This window comes from Camelus ferus, chromosome 9 (assembly GCF_009834535.1).
Source record: "Camelus ferus isolate YT-003-E chromosome 9, BCGSAC_Cfer_1.0, whole genome shotgun sequence".
In the NCBI taxonomy this organism is placed as follows: domain Eukaryota; kingdom Metazoa; phylum Chordata; class Mammalia; order Artiodactyla; family Camelidae; genus Camelus; species Camelus ferus.
The window spans coordinates 19,668,416-19,690,792 of NC_045704.1; the positions used below are offsets into that span (position 1 = coordinate 19,668,416).

Here is a 22,377-nt window from a genome sequence, read left to right on the forward strand (position 1 = left end):
GGGCCTGGTGGGAACCCTCAGAAAATACATCTCCTGTCTGGGCAAGAGGCATCATTATATTAATGCTACTTCCTATTCATTCTCAAAGGCTTAGAGCTTAACAAGGTGGCTAAGCAGGTTGGACGTCTGCATTCTAATTAAAGAAAGCTATCAATAAAAATAATAATTTGGAGGGAAAAACCAACTAGAAACAAAGGGAATGCACATCAGTGACAGCCAGGCCAAATAAATTATGGTCCACTCACACCTCCATGTGTTACGTAGCCATTAAAAAGAGCAAATTTAAGCACTACCTGAGAACTTGGAGGCATTTTCACACAGTACTGCCATGTAAGAAAAGCAAAGTGCAGGAAAATGAGGGTAATATCCTTTATAGGGAAATATTTCCCCCTATAGGCTGATATAACAATGGAGAAGCATGTGGAAAGACACATACAATATGCGATTGTCCCCAGGGGTAAAGGACTGTGGGAGGAGGCTGACGTAGGGGTGGGTAGAGAGGAGGGGAAGAGAGTCCAGCCCACAAGAAGAGGGGCTGGAAAGAATTTTAAGGGGGCTTGAAATCAATTCATAAAAATAATTATCATCCCCATCAAGTGAGTGCTCTCCACATACTAGACACAGGGCTGACTAGGTCACCTGATCTCCCTTTAACGTCTCATTTAATGCAGATGCTGTAAATTACTCCCATTTTTCCAGACAAGGAAACTGAGGCCTGGAGAAGCTAAGTGCTGTGCTGAGAGCTTGGGCAGTGCTGGGACTTGAGCATTATGTGCAATGGCCTCCCAAAAGGGTCCCTGACCCAGCTCCAAAATCATCGCACTTGGAGCTCAAAGGACACAGCTGGATGTTGGAGGAGCAGCTCCTCTGACACCTTGCACATCCTTGAAATAGCAGCAGGCCCCAAGGTGTGATGATGTGTGTTAAGGCAACACATACCTCGGTCCGTCAGTGCCTTGTGCTGTTGGGAGAAATCTGAAAGGGCCACTGACCTTGCTTTACAGAGCCTGGGGAAGCCCTGCCCTGGATATTTTTTACAGACTCAACTGCTGACACCCAAAGCCAGAAAACAGATTAGGAGGTGTCAGCTATTACACAGTCAGACTCTTGAAGCTCACGGTTTAATTAAAACCTGTTCGGTCCCAGAACAAGAATTATTGCCTGTTAAAGCAGGGGAGACTGATAAACTCTGTCTGGCAGGTTAATTCCTATTTCCAAGGCACTCCCTGACCCCCACTACTGCAGGAACACCCAAGAGGGCCTGACAATAAAGGCAGGTTTCCATATACCCAGGGATGCATGTGTGCAGGTGGCGTCTTTCACAAAGCCTTCCCCACCTGAGTTAACGTGCATACATCCTCTAAACTCACTAGGCCTGAGGCCATCTGTTCCAGGCCACGTGCGCCAGGCTGCCTGGATGAGCCACTGCCAGGGCTGGGGCTGCACAGACTGGTGGGGCTGAGGGGCAGGAGGCTGGAGGGCTGGACGCTGCAGGCAGGCCCGAGGACCACTGAGTGACCATGGCGAGGGTGTGTGCATGCCGCCTCCACCGCAGCCACAGATCTGCAGATATGCTGACGTTCTCCCCCCACACCCAAATGGGGACAGCCACCCTTCCTCAGACATCGTAAATTCACTCATAAAATAGTTTATCCCACACCTACCACACGCCGGGGACAGTTCTACAAGGACAGACAGAAGCACCTGTGCTTCCATGGCGCCCACAGTCAGGGAGGGGGGTATAATAAACATGCCAAGTGGCCACACTTTGGAGAAAAATAAAGCAAAGGGCCAGACTGTGATGGAGCAGGTGCTGTTTTATAAGGAGGGAGGCCTCACTGAGAAGGTGACATTTGAGCAGAGACCCGAAGCGGGTAGGAGCTTTGGGGATAGCAGGGAAGTGTCCCATGCAGAGGGAAGAGCAGGGGCAAAGGCCCTGAGGGAGGAAGAGCAGGAGGCCAGTGTAGCTGGAGAACAGCCAGCAGCAGTTGAGAGGTCAGAGATAAGGTCAGACAGGGAACTGGGGAGGCGGGGGGAGAGCTGACACTGGGCACCACTCCACACACAGGCTGTGGGCGCTTTACATGTATATGATTCCTTGGAAAGAGGCTGGGATGCCCCACTGGTACACAAGTTTGCATTCCCAGGGAGCTCAACATTCTCTGATGGCTACTCCAGGGAGAAATAGCCCCCGTTTCCTTCTCACTCCCTCAACACTCCGCCCACCCTTTCTTCACAGTTAGGAGCAGACAGGTAAACACTTCATGGGAGCAGAGGAAAAAAAGAAAACAAAAAAAAGCCACCAGTTTAATTCCCAAAAAGAGGAAACCTGGTATGAACTTTCTCTGCTCTACAAGTCACTACCAAACTAAACATTGCTCACCTGAATGACGTCCGGAGCACAAACTGAGCAGGCAGGTGACCGTGAGGGGAGCTCCAGGCTCTCAGCTCCGGTCCCGGGTCTTCTCCAGGCCAAGGCCACCTGCCTGCGCTCCACAGGCTGCCCTCGCCCTCGCCCTGGCCCTCAGGTGGGCGGTGCCTCCCCCAGCCGCTGTGGGTGTCTGGAATGCGGAAACGGGAACCTGCCGTGCCAGCTTCTAACAGCGACTTATTCAACAGCCACAAGAACACGCCAGCCACCGGAGTTCCCCAAGAGATGGCTGGTTTTCACCAACAGGCGCGTTCCCAGAGAGGGCTGTTTTGCCAACGGTCCCTTTCGGGGAGGGAAATAAAAGAACTCCTTACTCATCAGACACGTGGTCTGAGGAGCCTGAATGGGCTTAAATGAAAGCTTAAAGGTAACAAAGGCAGCTTGCCGGTTACCTCTGATCCAGGGATGGGACACCTGTTTGCTGATCGAGCCAGGGTTGGATCTGTGCCCAAAGCATCCCCTGCTCTGGGCTGGCGCCCGGCCTCTTCATTCGCAACCACGCAACCCAAAGGTGGGCTCTTTTCCCCCCATGCAGACAGGGAGGCAGCGCAGCTTAAGGCTAAAGCGCTGCTGCTGGGCTCCTCCCGCCTGCTTGGAAAGCACAGCGGAATGGGTTTGCGAGACAAAAACCACCACCAGAACCCCCGTGCTCACTCTGCACAAGGTACTGTGCTGAGCACTTCGTGTGAATTATCTCCTCTGGCCCGTACAGCCACTCTCTAAATAAGCACTATTAGCATTCCTATTTTACATATGAGAAAGTTCAGGAACAGAGAAGTCGCAGGCAGCAGGAAAGTGGTGGGGTGGAGAGCCAAGCCACGCAGAGCGATTCTGGGTTTCCAGTTCTTAACCACTGCACTAGATCTCCTCTCAAAGAGAAAGACAGCCTCCGTCCCCAGCTGGGCCTCAGTTTCCTCATCCATAAAATGGGGGTGCGTGTGAGGAGTTGGTGAGATCTTTATAGTAAGCACTTAGCCCTAACCCACAAAAATGCTCAATAACCATCAGCTGCAGTTATCACATGCCACCCTCAGATTCAATCAGGTTCAGCTTATGGCTTCAAAACATCGGGTAATCATAGTCATGGAGTTTAAATTCCAGACAGCTGAAGGGAAAAAAAAAAGAACAACTATCACTGCCCTTCTTTTCATCCACAAAATAAATATCTACTCTGAGTCCTGCACAAGGACACAGTGGTAAACAAAAAGCACAAAAACCCTGCCCTCAGGGAGCTTACAGTCCCCTGTGAATAAACCGGCACAAAATATTGAAAGAACGGCAGATAACCGCGTGTGTATTAAGTGCACACTGTGGGCCAGGCACTGCAGCGCTCTGAACGCTTTATGTGCTTGAATGCACTGAATTCTCCCAACAACGGAGGACAGTACCATTACCACCTTACATATATGGAAACTGAGACACTGCAAGGCTAGTGGCTTGCCCAAGGTCACCCGGGAGCCCAACACAGAGCCAGGACTTGGGGCAGGTGGTCTGGCTCCACAGCCCTTGTTTCCCTCAGTCCCTCAGCAATCCTGCGGGGCAATGGCTTTATGCTGGGTCCACAAGCAGTAGTAACAGGCACCTGTGGGAAATTTCAGTCTGCAAAATGAATGGTCACCTTCATAGGCTGTTAGGAGGAGAGGGCTAGATTATTAAATTATAATTATTCAATTAATAAGTCACAATTAACATGTTAACAGCAGGGACCCCAGTACCGAGCACTTACCAGGAGCCAGCTATGGGGGTGAACACCTGACTTGCATCCTCTCCCTTCACCCACACCACCGCCCTAGCAGGCAGTCCTCAAAGGGGGAAACTGAGCCTCTTCAAGGAGTCCCTTGAAGAGGAATTGGTCAGAAGCAGAGAGAGGAGTGAGATCCAGGTTTTTATGAGCAAAGCGAGCGTGCTCACGGACCACAATGCCCCTCAGACTGCTGCCCCGTCAACCAGCCAGGGTTTCCCTGAATGTTCGGATCAAAAGACCGCGAACCCCTACAATACAGAGACTCTGCGCACATTCTTGAAGGTGGCAATGATTAGAGAACAAAAAGCTCAGTCCTGACTCAGGTAATTACAAAATGAAGTTGGTAAGGACAATGACACAAAAATGTACTGGTACTGTGATTCCACTTTGTTGCACTACCTTCTGCAGCAGATCCAATTGTTTGCCTACCCAGTATCCATCCCCCACCCCACCCCCAGTCTTTTCCAATTTTATTTCTGTAGCCGCACTCCTCCCAGCAGTCCTGTGCTTCAGGTGAGGATGTTTCTAGCCCCAGCCCTGAGAGTAAATCCTGATTGGCCCCCACCTGTGATTGGCCCTGGGTATGGTCAGGTGTCACAATGCCAGCCAATGAGACACAAGGGGAATCTGAGAGGCGGGGCATCTAGGAAAGGTTTCCTCACTCTTAAGAGACACACAGTGAAAAGGTGCCCTCTTTCTGCTGCTAGATATAGTCTTGTCAGGGTGTGATGACTACAGCTGCGACAGTCATCCTGTAGCCACGAGAGGAGCCTGAAGACACAGAAGACACACCAAGAATGGTGGAGAGGGCTGGGCTCCTTATAGACATGGTGGAACTGCTTAATTATTCAACCCTGGTGCTGCCTCTCTATGGGCTTCTTTGTTATATGAGATCACAAATCACCTGATTCCAGGCCAATTTCAGTAGTTTCCTAATCCAGTGGATCAGTGGATCTCAAAATAAGCTCCCGGGCCCAGGAGCACCAATATCACCTGCGGACTTGTCAGAAATGCAAATTCTCCAGTCAGACCTACTGAATTAAATGTTGGATGGGGCCCAGCAATGTGTTTTAATAAGACCCGCAGGGGACTCTGGGCCTGCTCAGGTTTGAGAACCACTGCAGTAGCATAAGACAATTAAGAGTTCAGAGTGTGGCCTCTGGAGTCAGGTTCCCCGGATCCAAATCATGTCACCACCATTTTCTAGCTGTTCGACAAGTTATTTAAATTCAGTTGCCTCATCTGCAAAAGGGGAATGATGGGTGTACTTATCTTACAAGGTTGTTGGGAGGCTTAAGTGAGTCACTTTGTGGGAAGCGCCTAGCACAGTGCCTAGCATATAGCAGACATTGTCTTTATTACCTGTTTGCTGTGGTTTGTAGCCATAGGTGTACCAACGGACTCAGCTTTCTGACTGAGCTCCCCTAAAGCTGGACCCGTAACTCCTCTTACCCCCGAGACCCAGCCCAGTGCCCTGGGGTTCTGTATGTATGACGCTCTGGTCGGCACAGGACTGTGACACACAGGAGGGGCCAAAAGCCTTTTTCCCAAGTCCAGACCATCGCTTCTCAGACCTCCTCCAGCAGCTACCACCATGAACTCTCCAGGCTGGGCACTCTGCCAGCTACTCTGGCCAGTTACTGATGCAGAGTGCCCACAGGCTGTGCCTAGCCCCAGAAAGCGCCTCCGCCAGGTGAGTCATGCCAAACATCTGGCAAGAGTGCAGGGGTGCCCTTCCCTCTGGGAGCTATCTGTGATTTCAAAACTGGTGGCACCAAGATACAGAGAGCCAAAAAATGACTAACACCACTGCCAGGTGAGGCCCCGGCAGGAAGAGGCAGCTTCTTGTCAGGCTTGACAGCAAGACTGGGTACTGGGCTCTGGGTGGGGCAGGCGTTTTACACTCACTGGTGTCACTGACCAGTCAATGTTGTTGGGCCAGTCAGTGAAAGAGAAATGTGGGCGCAGAAAGGGGGTCCGACCTCTGACCACCAACCCCTGGGGCAAGAAAGGATTAGTCAAATTCCTTCGGCTCTGGAAAGGTGCTATTAAGCTACACCTCATAAAATTGCCAATATTCAACCATTCTTGACCCAGAAAAAGGCAATTTCATACGGTTCAACCTAATATAAGCCAAGAAACTCACTCAAATAATGCAGAGTCAAGTAACTGGCCCCCAACAAGCACCTGGCATGGTGGTAGCCTCTGGGGAAGAGAACTGGGTGCATTATTTTTGTTCCTTTGTTTCCATGCAAGTGTGGTCATCACCCAAAATGTAAGGGAATTTAGTAATTCAATCAACCCTGCAACATCGTCCCATCTCAGTCAGAGAAAAGACAAAGCTGCACTAGATCAAGAGATCTGCAAACCCAACACTTCTCTGCCCTCATGCCCTCCCCTAGCTCCTCCTCCACTCTGCTCCAACTGCTGTCTCAGGACCTTTGCACTGGCTGCTCCCTCTGCCCAGAAACTCCCACTGCTCGTACTGCCTCACCGCTGTTAGGCCTGTACTCATCCCTGGCCACCCTGTCTAAAATTTCAACACCCTCCACCCTAATATCTCACATCCCCTTTCTTAATTTCTCCCGTTTAGTACTTATTACCATCTAACACAGTCTATCTCTTATCTCTCTGTTTACTGTCTGAATCACCCACTTGAACAAGAGCCCCAGAAGGGAAGAAGCCTTGTCTGTCTGGCTCACCACTATACCCCTACTACCTAGAAGAGTGCTCAGGTGGGTGAATACCTGTCAAATGAGTAAGTTTAAAAATCAGATCCATTGTCAGTGTTTGGAGTCTGCCTCCCTCAGATCTAACACCTGCAGGCCTACCCTGGGAAACAGAGAGAAATCAAGCTGCCCAAACTGGTGACAGTACTCCTAGTGTTCCCTCTGCGCTGGACTCACCTCAGAGCCTGTGAAGGAAGAGAAAGGGCAGAATGGAAGAGGTGCTTAGGGGAGATGCTTGAGGAAGCTGCAGAGGCCACAGGATTACCCTGCCTCCTTCCCCACAAACCAACAGCAGTGGGTCAAGAAACGGGGCGGTGGGGAAGATCTAATCATCAGATGGACCAATGGCGCCAGGCTCAAGCAGCAACAGACCAGAGCACCTGTGCACCTCAACCATCTCTACCCACCTAAAGGCAAACACAGAAACCCTCAAATGAGGGTGCCCTCTTTTCTTACCACTTCCACACAAGGATTTCTACCACGCGCTGACTCGCTGTTAAGTTAGGGACCCCAAAAGAACAAAGACAATCTGATGTGAAGGACGGGGGCGGGGAGAGGGTGTTGTAAAGGAGTTCTGACTGCTGGTGTGATGAAAAATATCATCAGGTCCGAGGCACTGTCACAAGCTGCATCTTGCAGCTCTGTCAAAAGTCAGAACTGAAAGGGGGCAGGTTCCCTGCCTCCCACTGCAGTGCTGGAGGCAAATCAAATGCTGGATTCTGGTTCCATGTGGGGCCCTAACAAAGACACATGAGAGGAAGGATCTGTGTACGTCTCTCCCGAGGGGAGGATGGGGGGAGGATCTGAGGCCTCCTGCTCGAACATGTCTTGGGAAAAAATGTGGGAGGGGCCCCACCATCAGATGCTGGAGGGAATCAGATCTCAGGGAAGAGGGGCCTCTGCAAACTGACTAAGGGAACCAGTGCCATTGTGTTCAGTACTCAGAGCAGCGGGGGGAAGCACGTGGCTGCTGGAGCCTCGCCGGTGTCTTCACTGCGGCTGGATGCTGTTTTACCAAAGGGGTTTCCAAAGCCTTGAGCCAAGTATTGACTCGTATAATGAAAAGAAAAAAAAAAAAAACTGACTTTTTATAAGTGGAGTATGCAGAGGCAGGGAATTCCTCCACACACACAAGCTTGAAACACAAACGCTCAGTGAAATTGGTTGTACTTGCTTCTAACTTTTCATGGTGAGACGTTTCAAACACACAGAGGTGAAAAGAGTATAATAACCCCCCACCAGCCAGCTTCCACAGAACCACCTGGTGGCCAATGTTACCTCAGCTCTTTACTCAACCCAGACACTTGGCCCCCTCCACTCCCTGGCAGCCGTGTTATTTTAAAGCAAATCCCAGACATCTTTAACAGTTCCCAGGTATTTCAGAATATAAGTCTTAAAAATAAGGACTTTTTCTTGAACAGAACCACAGTATCATTATCACACCTAAAAACTTATCACACCTAAAACATCTAAAAACAAGAATTCCTTAATAATGTCAAATATCCAGTTCGTTTTTATTTTAAATAAAGGGGAAGTGCAGGTTCCAGAATCACAGAAAAACCCCACACCCAGAGCAATGGTCAAGTCTTCAGGCCCACAGGGACCTGGGACCTGATGCAGGGCTACCCTGAAACAGGAGACCTATATGTGGAGCGGAGAGGCTGTAACTAGTTAGTATGGCCCTGCAAGCCCACCCCACTGTGCCATCTGTCATCCAGAGAGACTACGGAATGAGCATTTAAGAGCCTGGGCTTGGCTTGGGTTTGAATCCTGACTTTGACACTCACCAATTTTGTGATTTGCAATTCTCGGGACCTGAGTTTCTTTACATGAAAAATGGGAATAAAAACAGTACCTATGCTATGGAGTAGATACGAGGATTAAAAGAGATATCACATGAAGAGTACTCAGAGTGGTGCTTTGTACACAGTAAGAGCTCAATGAGCGTTAGCTACTATCATGAATTTGGCCAACAGATGCATATTGAGCATCTTTTACATGCCAGGCACTGTCCAGCAGCAGGAGATAAGAGTGATGAAGAGGTTAAACCCCTCACCAATCACCACCTGGAAACAGGGGCTGGCACTAGGGCACCACCTGGGAACATGAACAGACTCAGAATCTCCAGCACCTGCCTTGTTTGGGGAGGAAGCCCAGACACTCCCTCCACCTGAGATGGGGAACCCTGAACCAAGAGAGCAACTAAAGGTCTAGAACAATGACTCCCATGAAAGAGTCCCCTCTCTGCTATTCCCCCCACCCAGTAATGCCTCTGGATCAGAGCAAGGGCAAGTGTCACACACTGGGTAAACTCTGCTGTTCCTAAGGTCAAAGGAAGATGCCACATGGCTCCCACAGAAGGCCCAGCCAAGTGGGACAGAGCTAGGAGATGAAAGAGAAAGAGGCTTCACACCCAAAGAAGCTGCTTAGAATGGGCTTTCAATAGTATGGGCCCTTTTCTTGTTTCCTTCACTCACTCTGCCCACCTTTCTCAGGTCCCGAAGACCCTTCTCTTTCCTGGAAGGTAAAGACCTGTTTCCACCAAAGTGGAGTTCAAACTGGAGGGGATCAGCGGGTCACTGAGGTCTAAGCCAGCACCCCAGTACTCAGCACAACATAACTTGAGGAGCGAAGCTAACAAACTCTGGAACTCCATTTTGTGTGATGAATCCCTCCTGTGGTTTTTACTGCTCAAAGCTTGGACCCCATTCCCCCTCAAACATGAACACAGCACATGTAACAGAGATTTAAGAGTATGGGCTCTGGGCCTGAGTTCATATTCTGCCTCCATCACTTCCTAACCATAAGCAAGTGGCCTCTCATTGCCAGACCTCAGCTCCTTTATCTGCAGAGCGAGGATGATCAGAGTCCCTGCCACCTCGGAACACAGGTCACACACGCCAAGCACTAAGCACAGTGCCAGGCCCAGAAGGTGCCTGTGATGTATGAGAGCTGTGAGTTTAGCTACCCCTGCCTATGATAACCACGCTTTCCATCCCTCATCCACCCTTACTCACTAAGATACAGCAGGGGCGGCATCTTTGATCTATCACTGTGGACCTTGCTCTACACGTGAGTCTCAAACCCTAGGCCCACACTGTCCAATCCATGTGGCTACTGAGCACCTGAAATGTGGCCAGTGCAAATGGAGACATGCTGAAGGTATAAAATACACACAGCATTTTGAGGACTTAATGTGAAAAAAAAGAATGTAAAAATCTCAATAATTTTTACACTGAGTACATGTTGAAATGGTAATATTTTGGACCAAACAAAATATATTATTAAAATCAATTTTCTCTGTTTCTTTTTACTCTTTAAAATGTGACCCCTATAAAATCTTAAATTACATATATGGCCCACATTAGTGGCTCGCATTATATTTTTAATGGACACTACTGGTGCAGACCCTTGAAAAGCATAGTCTTCTTCCTTATTTGACTTCATACAGTTAGTGTCTAGCATGGTGCCTGCCACCTAGGCTGGGTAGAAAAAAATATTTCCTAGATGGCTGGGTGAAAGATGCTCTCTATACTGTTCCTGGTCTGAAAAGCACCCACTACCACCCTCACATCTAACCAGGCCTGCTCTTCTTTCAAAATATTGAGCAACCCTTAAGGCTCAGGCTACACCAAATCAAAATGGGCACAGTCATGGTGGCTGGAACAGGGTCCTGGGGCCCCTGCAGGGCCATGCATCACCACTTTAATTGCTGGACTGCATTTTAATACTTTAACAGTCCTCAGTGCTGGCCTGGTGCTTAGAAACACTCTTTCCCCAGCTGGCCAAGTCCCAAGTCCTCTTGCAAAGCTCACCCAAATGGGACATTTATCTTGTTCATGCTCCTTCCACACCACGTCTCATTTGTGGCTAACTCGTGTCTGGTGTGGCAGCCCCGTGGTCATGTTTTGAAACAATTAACTAAATATCCCAACAGAAAGTGACCCCATCGTGTCTTATTCTCAGCAGACATGATGCCACATCCCCAGACCACTCCTGCGGCCACATGAAGGAGGTACTAAATATAGCCTGCAATGCTTTGCATGTCAAACAACATGGAAAGGAAATGCTGCATCCACTTCTTAAACTGGCCTCCGCCTAGTAAAGAGGGCCTGGGAAGAGAAGGAGTTTGGCATATGGGCGAAGAGCCTGGAGTCTGGAGTCAGCGTCCTCATCTGTGAAGTGAGTTCCATAAATGTCTCTACTTCACTGGACTCTTGTGAGGATTAATTGAGCAAAAGTGTGAAATGCTTAGAAGAGCACCTAGTACAGAGTCAAGTACTAGAAAATGTCAGTTACCATTATTATTATTTTGCAAAAATTAGAATAGCGTGAACTTGAAAAATGGGAATTCACCCTTCTCCAGCCACAATAATACTGTTTTTGTATCACACTCATTCCTACATCTGGGCCTTTGTACTTGCTGTTCCCTCTTCCTGGAATGTTCTTCCCTACTTTTGGCACAGCTGGTGCCTCTTGCTCATTCAGGTCTCAGCTCATGTGACTCCCCTTCAGCGAGGCCTGGGAGGCCTTCCCCGACCATCCAAGACAAAGTAACCACCCATTCCCCACCGCCAGGCTGCCCCATCGGCCACTCCCCATCCCCTCACCCTGTTATTTCCTCCAAGATGCTGAAAACCATCTGAAAGTACCTTGCTTATTGCATATCCCCTCAGCTAGAATGTAAACCCTACGAGAACAAGGATCTTGTCTGGCTCATTCACTAGCCAGAGTTCATGCTTTTGGCCCCTATGCTAGACTGCCTATGTACCAGAATGCTTACTGGCTGTGCGTCACGAATGTAAAAGAAATCCCAGAAACAAACTGCAATGTCCAGCAACAGGGAAATAGTGGAATAAAGCATGGTCTCTCCACACTGCAGCATGTGGGTCTAGCTGTTAAAAAGACTGAGTCAGATCTGTACATATTGACTTGAAGGGATATGCTGTAGCATTAATTGAAAAATTCAAGTTACAAATATGTGTGGCTTGATCCCTACTCCTCCCTTTTTGGGGAGTGGTGAGGAAGAAGGAAGAAAGCAGTCGATGTATGCATATATGCATCCATATAAGCACAGAAAAAGGTGAGAGCATCTCCCCTAAAATCCAAGGGCAGAGAACATATCTATTTTGTTTTCTCAGACATCTCCAAAACCTGCCACTGGATACTCAGTAAATACTCACTGTCTGAATAAACAGCTGTCTTCTTGGGGGACGGGATTTTGGAGTGAAAGGTGGCACCCATTATTTTCCTTACATATCTCCATATTGTCTGACGTGTTACAATGAGCATGTATTTCTCTGCATAACTTCTTTTTTTAGGTGGAATAAGGATTTTTTTAAATTGAAGTACAGGCAGTTACAATGGATCAATTTCTGGTGTACAGCAGTGTCCCAGTCATGCATATACATACATATATTCATTTTCATGTTCTTTTTCATTATAAGTTATTACAAGATATTGAATATAGTTCCCTGTGCTATACAGAAGAAACTTGTTTTCTTTTAATTCCTTTGCATAACTTTTTAAAAGGTAAATTCAACCCATTCCCATATACACAAATTAAGGCCATGACCAGAGCAGTCCTAAGAAACAGAAGGAGTGTCAGTCTTAAAGAAAGCACAACGCACAAACTGATCCAATAGCCTCTCATTCTAACAGCTAAAAGGAAACACTTTAAAGGAAATGACTGTTCAATTCTTTTACTAAAACATACCTACATTTAATTTAGAGTTTGCAAGTTAAACACATAACAAGGTTAAGCTGTCACTATAACCTGTGTCATTTTTTTAAACCGAAGTTTGAAATACATCAGCAAAATACATTTTACAGGGAAAAAAAGGCGCCAATCACTGCACATGCTAAATTCCATTTTTGATTTACCGCCTAACAACTGCAATGTCTGAAAAACAGGCTCACGTTTAACTCTGACCATTCCATACAGACTGCTAAAAAAAAAAAAAAAAGCCATGTGCTGTTGTCACTAACAACTAAGACCAAGATTTTTTTTAAGTCATATTTCCTCAGATTAAAAAAAAAAAAATCCTTCGGTAAATTTAGTGGCCATTACAAATTTGAAACCATGGGTTCCCATTATCAAATGAAATTACAATGATAGATCTGACTCTGACAACAGACTCACCCTAAATGGAGAGCTAATGAATTCCCTGCCCAGCCTCCTCCCAGGAGTGTGGCACCTCCCAAAATGCTCAGGATGGCCCTGCCTACAGAGGATATTCTAACCCGTGGACACCATGTAGCTTTTCAGAGAAAAAATTAGCGACTTAGGGAGCCTCATCAGGCTGAAACTGTAGAAATGGGTCTCCTGAAAGCCAGGCCTTTATTCCATACTTGTGGTCAGTGCAATCTGGCCAAGTCCATATTGTCTTATTTGTCCCTTACTAATGTTTCACATACATTAATTCTTGGAGACTTGAAAGAAGCAATTCAAACCTTGTTGGAAAAGTTCAGTGGCCAAGGGGGACTTCCAGGGCCCACGAGACAGGAGACCAAGCTGGGCGAATGAAACGGTGTTGCTATGAAATGACAGCTCCATCTTTGTTGTCAATCAACTGGACCTGGGAAGGCTGGGGGAGAAGAGCAGCTCCCAAGTTTCTGGCCTGGCCCATTTGCCAAGGTGATGACTACCAGGTCTGGGAGGAGGAGTCAGGCTGAACATTTTGAGTTCATGGTGCCCAAGGGACAGTCACCAGAGGACATCAAGGAGCACAGGCTCCACATCTGGAGCTGGAGCTCAGGGGGCTAATATGGCTTTGGGACAGAGTCAAGAGCTGACAGCATTGGTACAGTACATAAAGCACGAGAAGCGTGCGGTGCAGGGGCAGACAGCTCAGTGGTAGAGCACGTGCCTAGCATGCACGAGGTCCTAGGTTCAACCCCCAGTACCTCCATCAAAAAATTAAAATTAAAATTAAAAAAATCAAGGATTTGAATGGAGGGTATAGTTCAGTGATAGAGCGCATGCTTAGCACGCACAAAGTCCTGAGTTCAATCCCCAGTACCTCCATTAAAAAATAAATAAACCTAATTACTGCCTCCCCCCACCATAAAAACCTAAAAACTATAAAGCACTAGAGTGAATGTATTGGCTGATGAGGGTAGCGCATGAGAGACGAGCAGAGGGCTGCTGATAGCAAGTCAGTGCCATCTTTTCTCAGGCCCTTATACTGCAGTATGTTCCACAACTTAACCTTCGGTGAATAAAAATTAGAGGTAGGGGGACACTAACCTTGTCCCTGTTCTGCCCTGTAAATACAAACATAAGCAGCAAAGGCCTATCAAGAAAAACAAGGCATGTTTATTAAGTGCTTATTATGCATCCAGCCCCGTGCTAAAAATTAAACATGAATTATCTCCTGGAATCATCAAAACAACCCTGGCACAAATGTCCTATGACTACCATTTCGCAGATGGGACACTGAGGCTAGGACTGAACATGTGGGGGAACTCTGGGCTGTCATGTCACAGCCCACCACAGTTAGGCAGTCTCTGGGCCAGATGGAGAACACAGAACAATAATTAAAATATATAAGAGCTGCTACTTAGTGAGAGATGACTCTGGACTAGGAATACAATCTCAGCAAATTCTTATAACCCTGTGGGGCTGATACTGTTAACCCATTTTACAAAGATGGAACCTGAGGCTGCAGGAGAGGAAATCAACCGGACCAGTTTTGAGTCTGGCCCACTGGAAGATCAAGACTATAGCTAGAGCCTCACCCTCAGGGGGTCTCTGAGAAACTGAGAAAACGCTGAATAACTGGTACCATTTATTGAACGCTGACTGTGTTCCAGCTGCTGCTCTAAGCACTTCACAAATGATAGTCTCATTGCAACCTCAAAACAACTCTATGAGGTGGTTGCTATTAAATCACACATTTCATATACAGGGAAACCAAGGCACAGGGCAGTGAAGTCAGTTACCCAAGGTCACACAGCTGGTAGAGCCAAAATTTGAACCTGTCTCTACCTCCCAAACCAAACAATTTTAGTTAACAGCAGCCACTCTGCATTGAGTGCTAATTGTGCCCTCGGCTCACCCTCAACTTACCACATGAGGTCGATAATACCTTCACCCCATTTCTCAGGAACTGACAATAACGCAAACACGTAATAAGTGCCTTCTATGTGCCAAATGCTTTATTCACCAGATCTCAGCATCTCAACAGAATTCCCGACAAAAGACAGATACTCTTCTTCCCCGGTTTGACCGAAAGGAGAAACTGAGGTTCGGCGCGGTTTCCCTAGATCGCAGCTCCGGAGCGGCTGAGCCAGGACACGAACTCCTGGCTACCCGACTACCAAACCACGCTCCTCCGCAACAGCGCCAGGTAGCTCGTCTGGAAAGTTGAGCCATGCGGGCACGAGTCCGGCCAGGTCCGGAGGGCGAGAGTCCCACCGCCGCCGCCGCCCCCAACAATCGGTGCCCACACCCGGCCGTCCGCCCAGTCGCCCGCCGCGCTGACCCTCAGGGTCCGAGTGGACACCGATTCCCCGCCACCTTTGCGCGAGGCCACCCCAGTACCCAGAGCCACATACCTGGGCGTCTGGGCTGCCCGCCCGGCGGGCCCCACGACCGCGGCGTCCAGACCCGCGCCGCTAGCTGGAGACGCCGCCAGCTCCGGTGGCCCGAGTGACTTCCAGGCTGCCCACTTCCAAGCCGCTTTGCGCGAGGCCTCCTGGGAACTGTAGTTTCGCACCAGGTGGCAGAGGACTGAAAGAGGCCTGGCGCGCGAGTGCTGCCGGGAGCTGTAGGCGCGGCGCCACACCGCCTTCTGGGAATGGTAGTCCACCTGTCCCTCCGTGCCTCCCGAGTCTCCAGAGTACTTCCGCAGCCCCGAGGGGTGTGAGGGATGGAGGCGTGTCTTCTGCAGACTCCAACCCGTTGGCCGCTCTCCTCGCTTTGCGAGGGCGGTTTTTCCCTTTTTCCAAGCCCTGTCCGCCCCCTCCCTTCCTTCCGTGGACCCTCTTCCTCCCTCTCCGCCAGGCGCGAGGTACTTACCCCGAGGGTGCGAGCCTCGGGAGAGGCGGGAACAGCGGAGCAGTGCGCTAGACCCCCAACAGAGGGGAGCTGTGGAGGAGGACGTCTATGCGCGCTCGCGCACGCGCGCTCGCCGGCCAACTCCGGCCTAAATTGCCGCGGGCTCCCGCGAGGGGCACTTTTTTTTCCTTTCGAACGCGCGCGCGCCGGGTCTCGCGCTGAGCTTTTTCCAGCCGGGCGCGCGCCAGTGCGCACGCGCGCTCACTCTCCTCGTCTCGGTCAGTCTGCCGGGCGCGGGGTTGGGGAGGTAACCGTTAAGTTGGCCGAGTCCTCCCGCAGCATCCCCAAGGTCGCTCCTCAGGCTCTCCTGTGCTAGATCTGGTCCTTCACATAGGAGCTTCTGAGTGCCGCCACACACACCATACCCGTCCCTTGTCGGGAGTCCAGTCGTTGCAGGTAACAGGCGCGGCCCCAGCCTTTACGAGGCGGACACGCCCTCCTTCCCTCCTACGCGAGGGCCGGGAGGCCCGAACGTGTTGGGATTCAGGTCTGGTCGCCTTTCCCCGAACTAGGCGGCTCCAGAGCTCTGCCTTCGACGGAAGTCACCGAGGGGGTTGCCTTGGAGACCCAGTTATCAACCATTCATTTGTTGATCGCACATACTGAGGGTACCCAGTGTTAGTTGAGTACCTGAGCCTGAGAAATTTTGTTCAAATTTAGTCCAGCTGCTGACATAATCAAGGAGCCGACCCTTTTTTCAAAAAATGGATGTTGCCACTCCTACTCCAATAGGGATTACCAAGAGAACTGGCTAGAACTGCAAGGTTCTCTGGTCAAGAAAACCTAGGCAATACCTTTTCCACCTCATCCTCTCAAGAGAATGCCCAGTAAGACTGAGTTGGGAAGCATATATTTCTTCTTCCTGAGAGAGGACAGAAGTCATTCTTTACTCATCCATTCAACAAAAATGTATTAAGCACCCGTTTCTTGCCAGGTTGGGTGACCATGGGGACAAAGGAGAAATCAAGACAGACTGGGTTCCTACTCTCAAAGAGCTAAGTCCAGACCACCACCGGGCAGTGACAGCCTAAAGCAGTACTACCTAGTAGAAATATAATGCAAGCCAAATATGCAATTTGAAGCTTTACATTAAAAAATTTTAAAAACAGATGAAATTAATTTTAATAATTTAACCCAGTATATCTAAAATAAGTTATGCTTGATGAAAAAATATTTACATTGTTTCAACTTTAAAATTTAATAAAACTCTGAGGCATCAACATTCATTTAATTAATTAATTATTCATTTGCAGTGTGAGTTGTAGCAAAGGGTTAGAAACTGCCCAATGTCCATTAATAGAAGTTTGGATAAATAAATGATAGTTCAGCCACAGCATGGAATACCATGCAGCTGACAACTGTTGAAAAATGAGACAGAGCCATATGTTTTAATGTCAGCTAATCCCTAAATTATGTAGAAAAATGTGTAAACAATGTATATAGCATACTGCCATTTGTATAAGAAAAATATATTTTACCTATATGCTTGTGTATGTACAGAACACCTGTAGAAAGACACAACCAGGGTTACCTTTCTGATGAGGAAACAGAACAGGTGTCTTTCTTTTCAGTATATGCTCCTTAGTTTGTTTTGAATATTTTTACCATGTCCACTTTATAAAGTTGTTTAATTAATGGAGGATGATAGCTAAGTCATAGAATCATTGTGTAAAAATTAAATGAAACACCGAATTAAAAACTAGCCCACCCTAGTAATGTACGTTTGTCAGCCTGGAAAATGATTTATTTCTGTAAAGAAAGTGCATTCCAGTCCCAGCCCTAGCTGTGAATTCACCTGTAAGGCCAGAGTAGCATTCCCAGGCCCTGGGGACAGACTTGGGCTCCTTATCAGTAATGTCATTCAAAAAAAAAAAAACAGAGTAAGTCAGTAAGTCAAGATTGCCTTCTGGTTTTACAGTTCCTCTGATTTTACAGTCAACTAATTAGGCCTTTCTGATGCCAGCTGGGCCTTCTGCATCACTGTCCCCAAATGTGAGAGCTATCTGCAAGGCTGTGGGATCCATACAGGGCTTTACCTCAAATTGTGGAGCACACATCACCCTTCTTTTGGGTGGTCAGGTCAGGTCTCCTTGTTGTATGTACTCACAGTACTTTTCCTTCTTCAGACTGAATCAGTAGCATAATTTAATTTATTTTAACTTTAGGAAAATTAAGTTGCAGGCAAGTTAAAAGAATATAACCCATCACCCAGAATTTCCCATTATAATGACTGTTATGACTATTCTTTGATGTCTTCCTTCTCTGCTAAACTGCAAGCTCTATGGGGCAAGAATTTTATACCCTTACACGCCTACAATATAGTATATGAAGTCGATGAGTGACCCAAAAGGAGCCCAGGGGCCCAATGGTATCATGGAGTGCAGTGCCCCCTAGAGCCAATTCTCTTTGTTACAAAGGCAAGGCTCATAGAATGCTGGCCTTCCATCCCACCACCACCAACATAGTGCCTTGGAATGGACTGCAGCTAAGAAAAAGTATGTAGTGCCAGGGTCAATGCCCAATGACAGACCTGGTTTATCTCTATAGTCAGCAGGACATACCATATCTCAGCCCCCAAATACTGACTTCCCTAAGTTGGCTGCAGGACTTGAATTCTCCCATTAGATCATCTTTGGGTTATCAAGAGATTAAAGTTAAAAGCACTGGGATTAAGGCATCTGGAGCTCACTCCAGACTTGTTTTAAGGATAGATAATGGAATTGGGGAATCAAATGTGGGGAATTTTCCACAAATTTTGATATTTTGTGCTAAAATATTTTGTATGACTAATTTCCTTTATGATTTTTGTGACCCATGGGTTACTTTAAGTTTGTTGCTTGATTTTCAAGTGTTTGAGAATTTTCTATCAATATTATCACTATTAATTTCTAACTTAATTCCATTGTGGCTGGAAATATACATTTTAAATTTCAGTCTTCAAAATGTATTCAGACTTGTTTTATGGCCCTGATATGGTCTATCTTGGTGAATATTCCATGTGCACCTCAAATTAATGTATTTCTGCCTTTTGGGGGTATACTATTTTATGATTATCAGTTAGATCATGTTGATCAATGATGCTGTTCTAATTTATCTTTACAGATTTTTAAAATCTGGCTCTTTTATCAATTACCGACAGAACTATTAAAATCTAACTACAGTTGTGAAAAAAAAATGTGGGGGATTTTAGGAGAGGTTTCCTCTAAGGTAACCTGAGCAAACTGGTGTATGGGATAAGAGAGTGGCAAAAAATAAACAGAGATTTAGGGTTTGAAGGCCTTCTTTCTCACTTACCCTCAAGGAATATGCCCCCAAAGGGTCCCAAAAACTTGGTTTTTATAGGCTGGTCAAGAGAAGTTGGACCTCAGTGGTAGAGTGCGTGCTTAGCATGCATGAGGTCCTGGGTTCAATCCCCAGTACTTCCATTAAGAAAAGCGCGTGCGAGAGAGAAGCTGGATCCAGAGGAGACAAGGGGAAGAATGAAAACTGATGGCAGTGACTACAAATTTGTTGACTACAAATGACTACTCTCTCAGCAGATCTGGGGCCTCAAGAAGGAGCTGGTGGGGTAAATCTGAGCTGTGGGGCCCTGGCCCACAGGGCCATCCAGTGATCTATTTCAGCAGATCACAGTGGCTCCTGAAAGGTGGTCCAAAAGAGCAGCAAGTGCAGGGTTACAGGGGGATAGAATGGGAAAAGATACGGCAGGAGGGCAGCATGCAGTCTTGGGGAGAGTGGAAAGAGACACAGGGGACACTGATGTCTGAAAGTCAGTCCCTAGTTCCCAGTAGTGGGTCTGTGGGGCAGAGAGCAACCTTAGCATCAGCTGGGAGAACCTCTTCCTCCTCTGAAATGATAGAAGAATCCTGAACTGTGGGTTGGATTTTAGTTTTGAATCTCCTGTGTGTATCTTTGAACACATCTCTTTTCCTCTCTGAATTCACACTCCTCATATGTACAATGGAGATGATACTGTCTGCCTTTCCAAATTCTTTTAAGAACTAAGGAAGTGACTGATGTGAAAGCTTTTGTTGTGGGCTCTAATCCGCTCTACACATGAGATGATGATAGTAAGTTTTGCCTGCTTCTTCCCCCAAATCCAGCCATCAAGTCTCTGTGGCAGCACAGAGCCTAGGCTTAGCCATACCAGAGGGTGAGTTCTGCTGACCCTGCCTTAGGAGGCCCAGGCCAAATGACCTGGAACTCCAGTAGCTCTCCAAACCAGTGGTTCTCAGACCAGGTGAATAAGACCAACTGGAGAGCTTGTTAAAACTCAGATTTTCAGGTCCTTTATGATTGGATTACCACATTCTGTTGATTCTTATTTTGTAGTTGGCTTTATTCCTTTGATAACTATGTAAGTTTAAAAAGCCAAAGATCTAATCTGTTCTTAGAAACAATAATTAGTACATATATGTAAACTAAAAAAAAATGTGCCATATACTGTATATATGTATTTACATGTAATATAATGTATATGTAGAGTTGAAATGTAATAAAAAAAAACACAACTAACTTACAGAATGTTCCAAGTAAGAGGAATTTAAAAGACAAGTATAATTTTGAAAAATCAAGAAATAGTAGTTAACATTTTACTTAAAAAATGGAAACAGTAACCAGAAAACTTGGCTAAGAGTTAAAAATGATTGTCACTGGAAATGATGAAATGGGTGAGGTAGAGTTACTAGTAGTTTTTTATTGTGAGCATTTATATGCTACCTGAGTTTTTAAAGTAAATGTGTACACACACACACACACACACACAAATATATATATAGTTATATACAAAAATAAAAAACACCTCAGATTTCCAGGCCCTACCCTCAAAGTCTCCAATTCAGTAGCTAGGATGGGGCTTGATAATTCACATTTCTAACAAATACCCAGGTGATGCTGATGCTGCTTCCTGAGGACTGCACTTTGGGGACACTTCTTTAAACTGAAAGTTCATTAGTTTTCCTGAAGGGCTTCACAAGGATGGCTTCCATTGCCCTCTGCTGGCCAGACTATAAATTTAGCTGTCCTGTTTCCAGAGCAACTGGAAAATATGACGTGTGGATTAGGGGAAATAAATACTTCTGGGAGAACCAAACCAGCCTAAAAACAGTAATCATAATTGTTTGTTGCTTCGGAGTATACTTAAAAAGGTATTCACAGAAATTATTTTATCTGCAACAATCCTGTGAAGTAGGCAAGGCTGGTATTTGCATTTTACAAATAAGGAAAACAAGCCTATCATGGGATCAGTAATGACAGAGTCCCTGGCAGAGGGTACATGTTAAAAGTAGGATTCATTCACCATCCTACCAGGAAAAGTAGAGGTTTGTCATCTTGAAGGCCAAAGAGAATGGAATGGGAAAGGATGATAAACAGCAAATGTATCACATTAAAGAGAGCTACTTTATTCTGCAAGCCTGGGAAAGCCTGCAAGGCCAGATGGCTGGATCCTTTCTCCAACTGTGCAACTTGGGGCTGACTCTTAGTCCTGGGCGCCCTTTATCTCAATTTCCTATTTCAGTAGTCAGACTTGAATGTCCACAGAATCACCTAGGGAGCTTGTGAAGGTCTCAGGGTCCCACCTCCATGGCTCTGCTTCAGTAGATCTAGGGCAGTACGTAAGGTTCTGCATTTTAAGACGTACCTCAACCGACTCACAGACATGGTTACCGGGGGAAAGGGGGTGGGAAGGGATAAACTGGAAGTTCGAGATCTGCAAATATTAACTACTATATATAAAATAGATGAACAAGTTTCTACTGTATAGCACAGGGAACTATGTTCAGTATCTTGCAGTAACCTATAATGAAAAAGAATATGGAAACGAATATATGTATGTATACGTATGGCTGAAATATTATGCTGTACACCAGAAACTGACACAACATTGTAAACTGACTATACTTCAATTAAAAAAAAAAAAAAAGGCACACCTCTTTCCCAGGAATCCTGGTGCAGGAGGTCCAGGAACCATATTTGGGAACCACTGGTCCTTGCAAAAAGCTCTCTTGACACACCACAACCATCAAAGAACCACAATTTGCTTATGACAGTATTCCCTTCCATTCCTCTCTAGGGTTTCTCTGCTTCCCTCACCCAAAATATCCTACTAGATTTGACAGCCAACGCTAAGGTTCAAACCCCAACTCCTTTATTTACCCTCTCCAAGCCTCAGTTTTCTCACTGATAAAATGGGGTAATACCTACCTCCCTGGGCTATAGAGAGGATTAAATTAGAAGGTATGCCTTATGCATAGTTCCTGACATTCAAAGAGTGTCCAATAAGCAGGAGTTCTTGGATCTTGGCTTCTGATTTCCAGCTCCTCAAACAGTAGCAGTGCTAAGCTGGCCTCTTTTGGATTCCCACAGGTTTTTAAACAACGGTCCTGAGGAGGACCAGGGGATAATCAAGGTG

General features: G+C 46.9%; 1 protein-coding gene across 5 annotated transcripts in view; it reads right to left on the reverse strand.

Annotated features, from left to right (window-relative positions):
- Positions 1–16,340, reverse strand: part of SIPA1L3 (signal induced proliferation associated 1 like 3) — a 214,779-nt gene extending 198,439 nt beyond the window's left edge. For 3 of the 5 annotated variants that reach the window (XR_004322355.1, XM_032486155.1, XM_032486152.1), the window contains exon 1: positions 15,464–15,912. The gene's annotated coding sequence lies outside the window, so the exon portion shown is untranslated. The other 2 variants (XM_032486153.1, XM_032486154.1) reach the window with 2 other exon arrangements.
- Between the last annotated feature and the right edge of the window lie 6,037 nt (positions 16,341–22,377).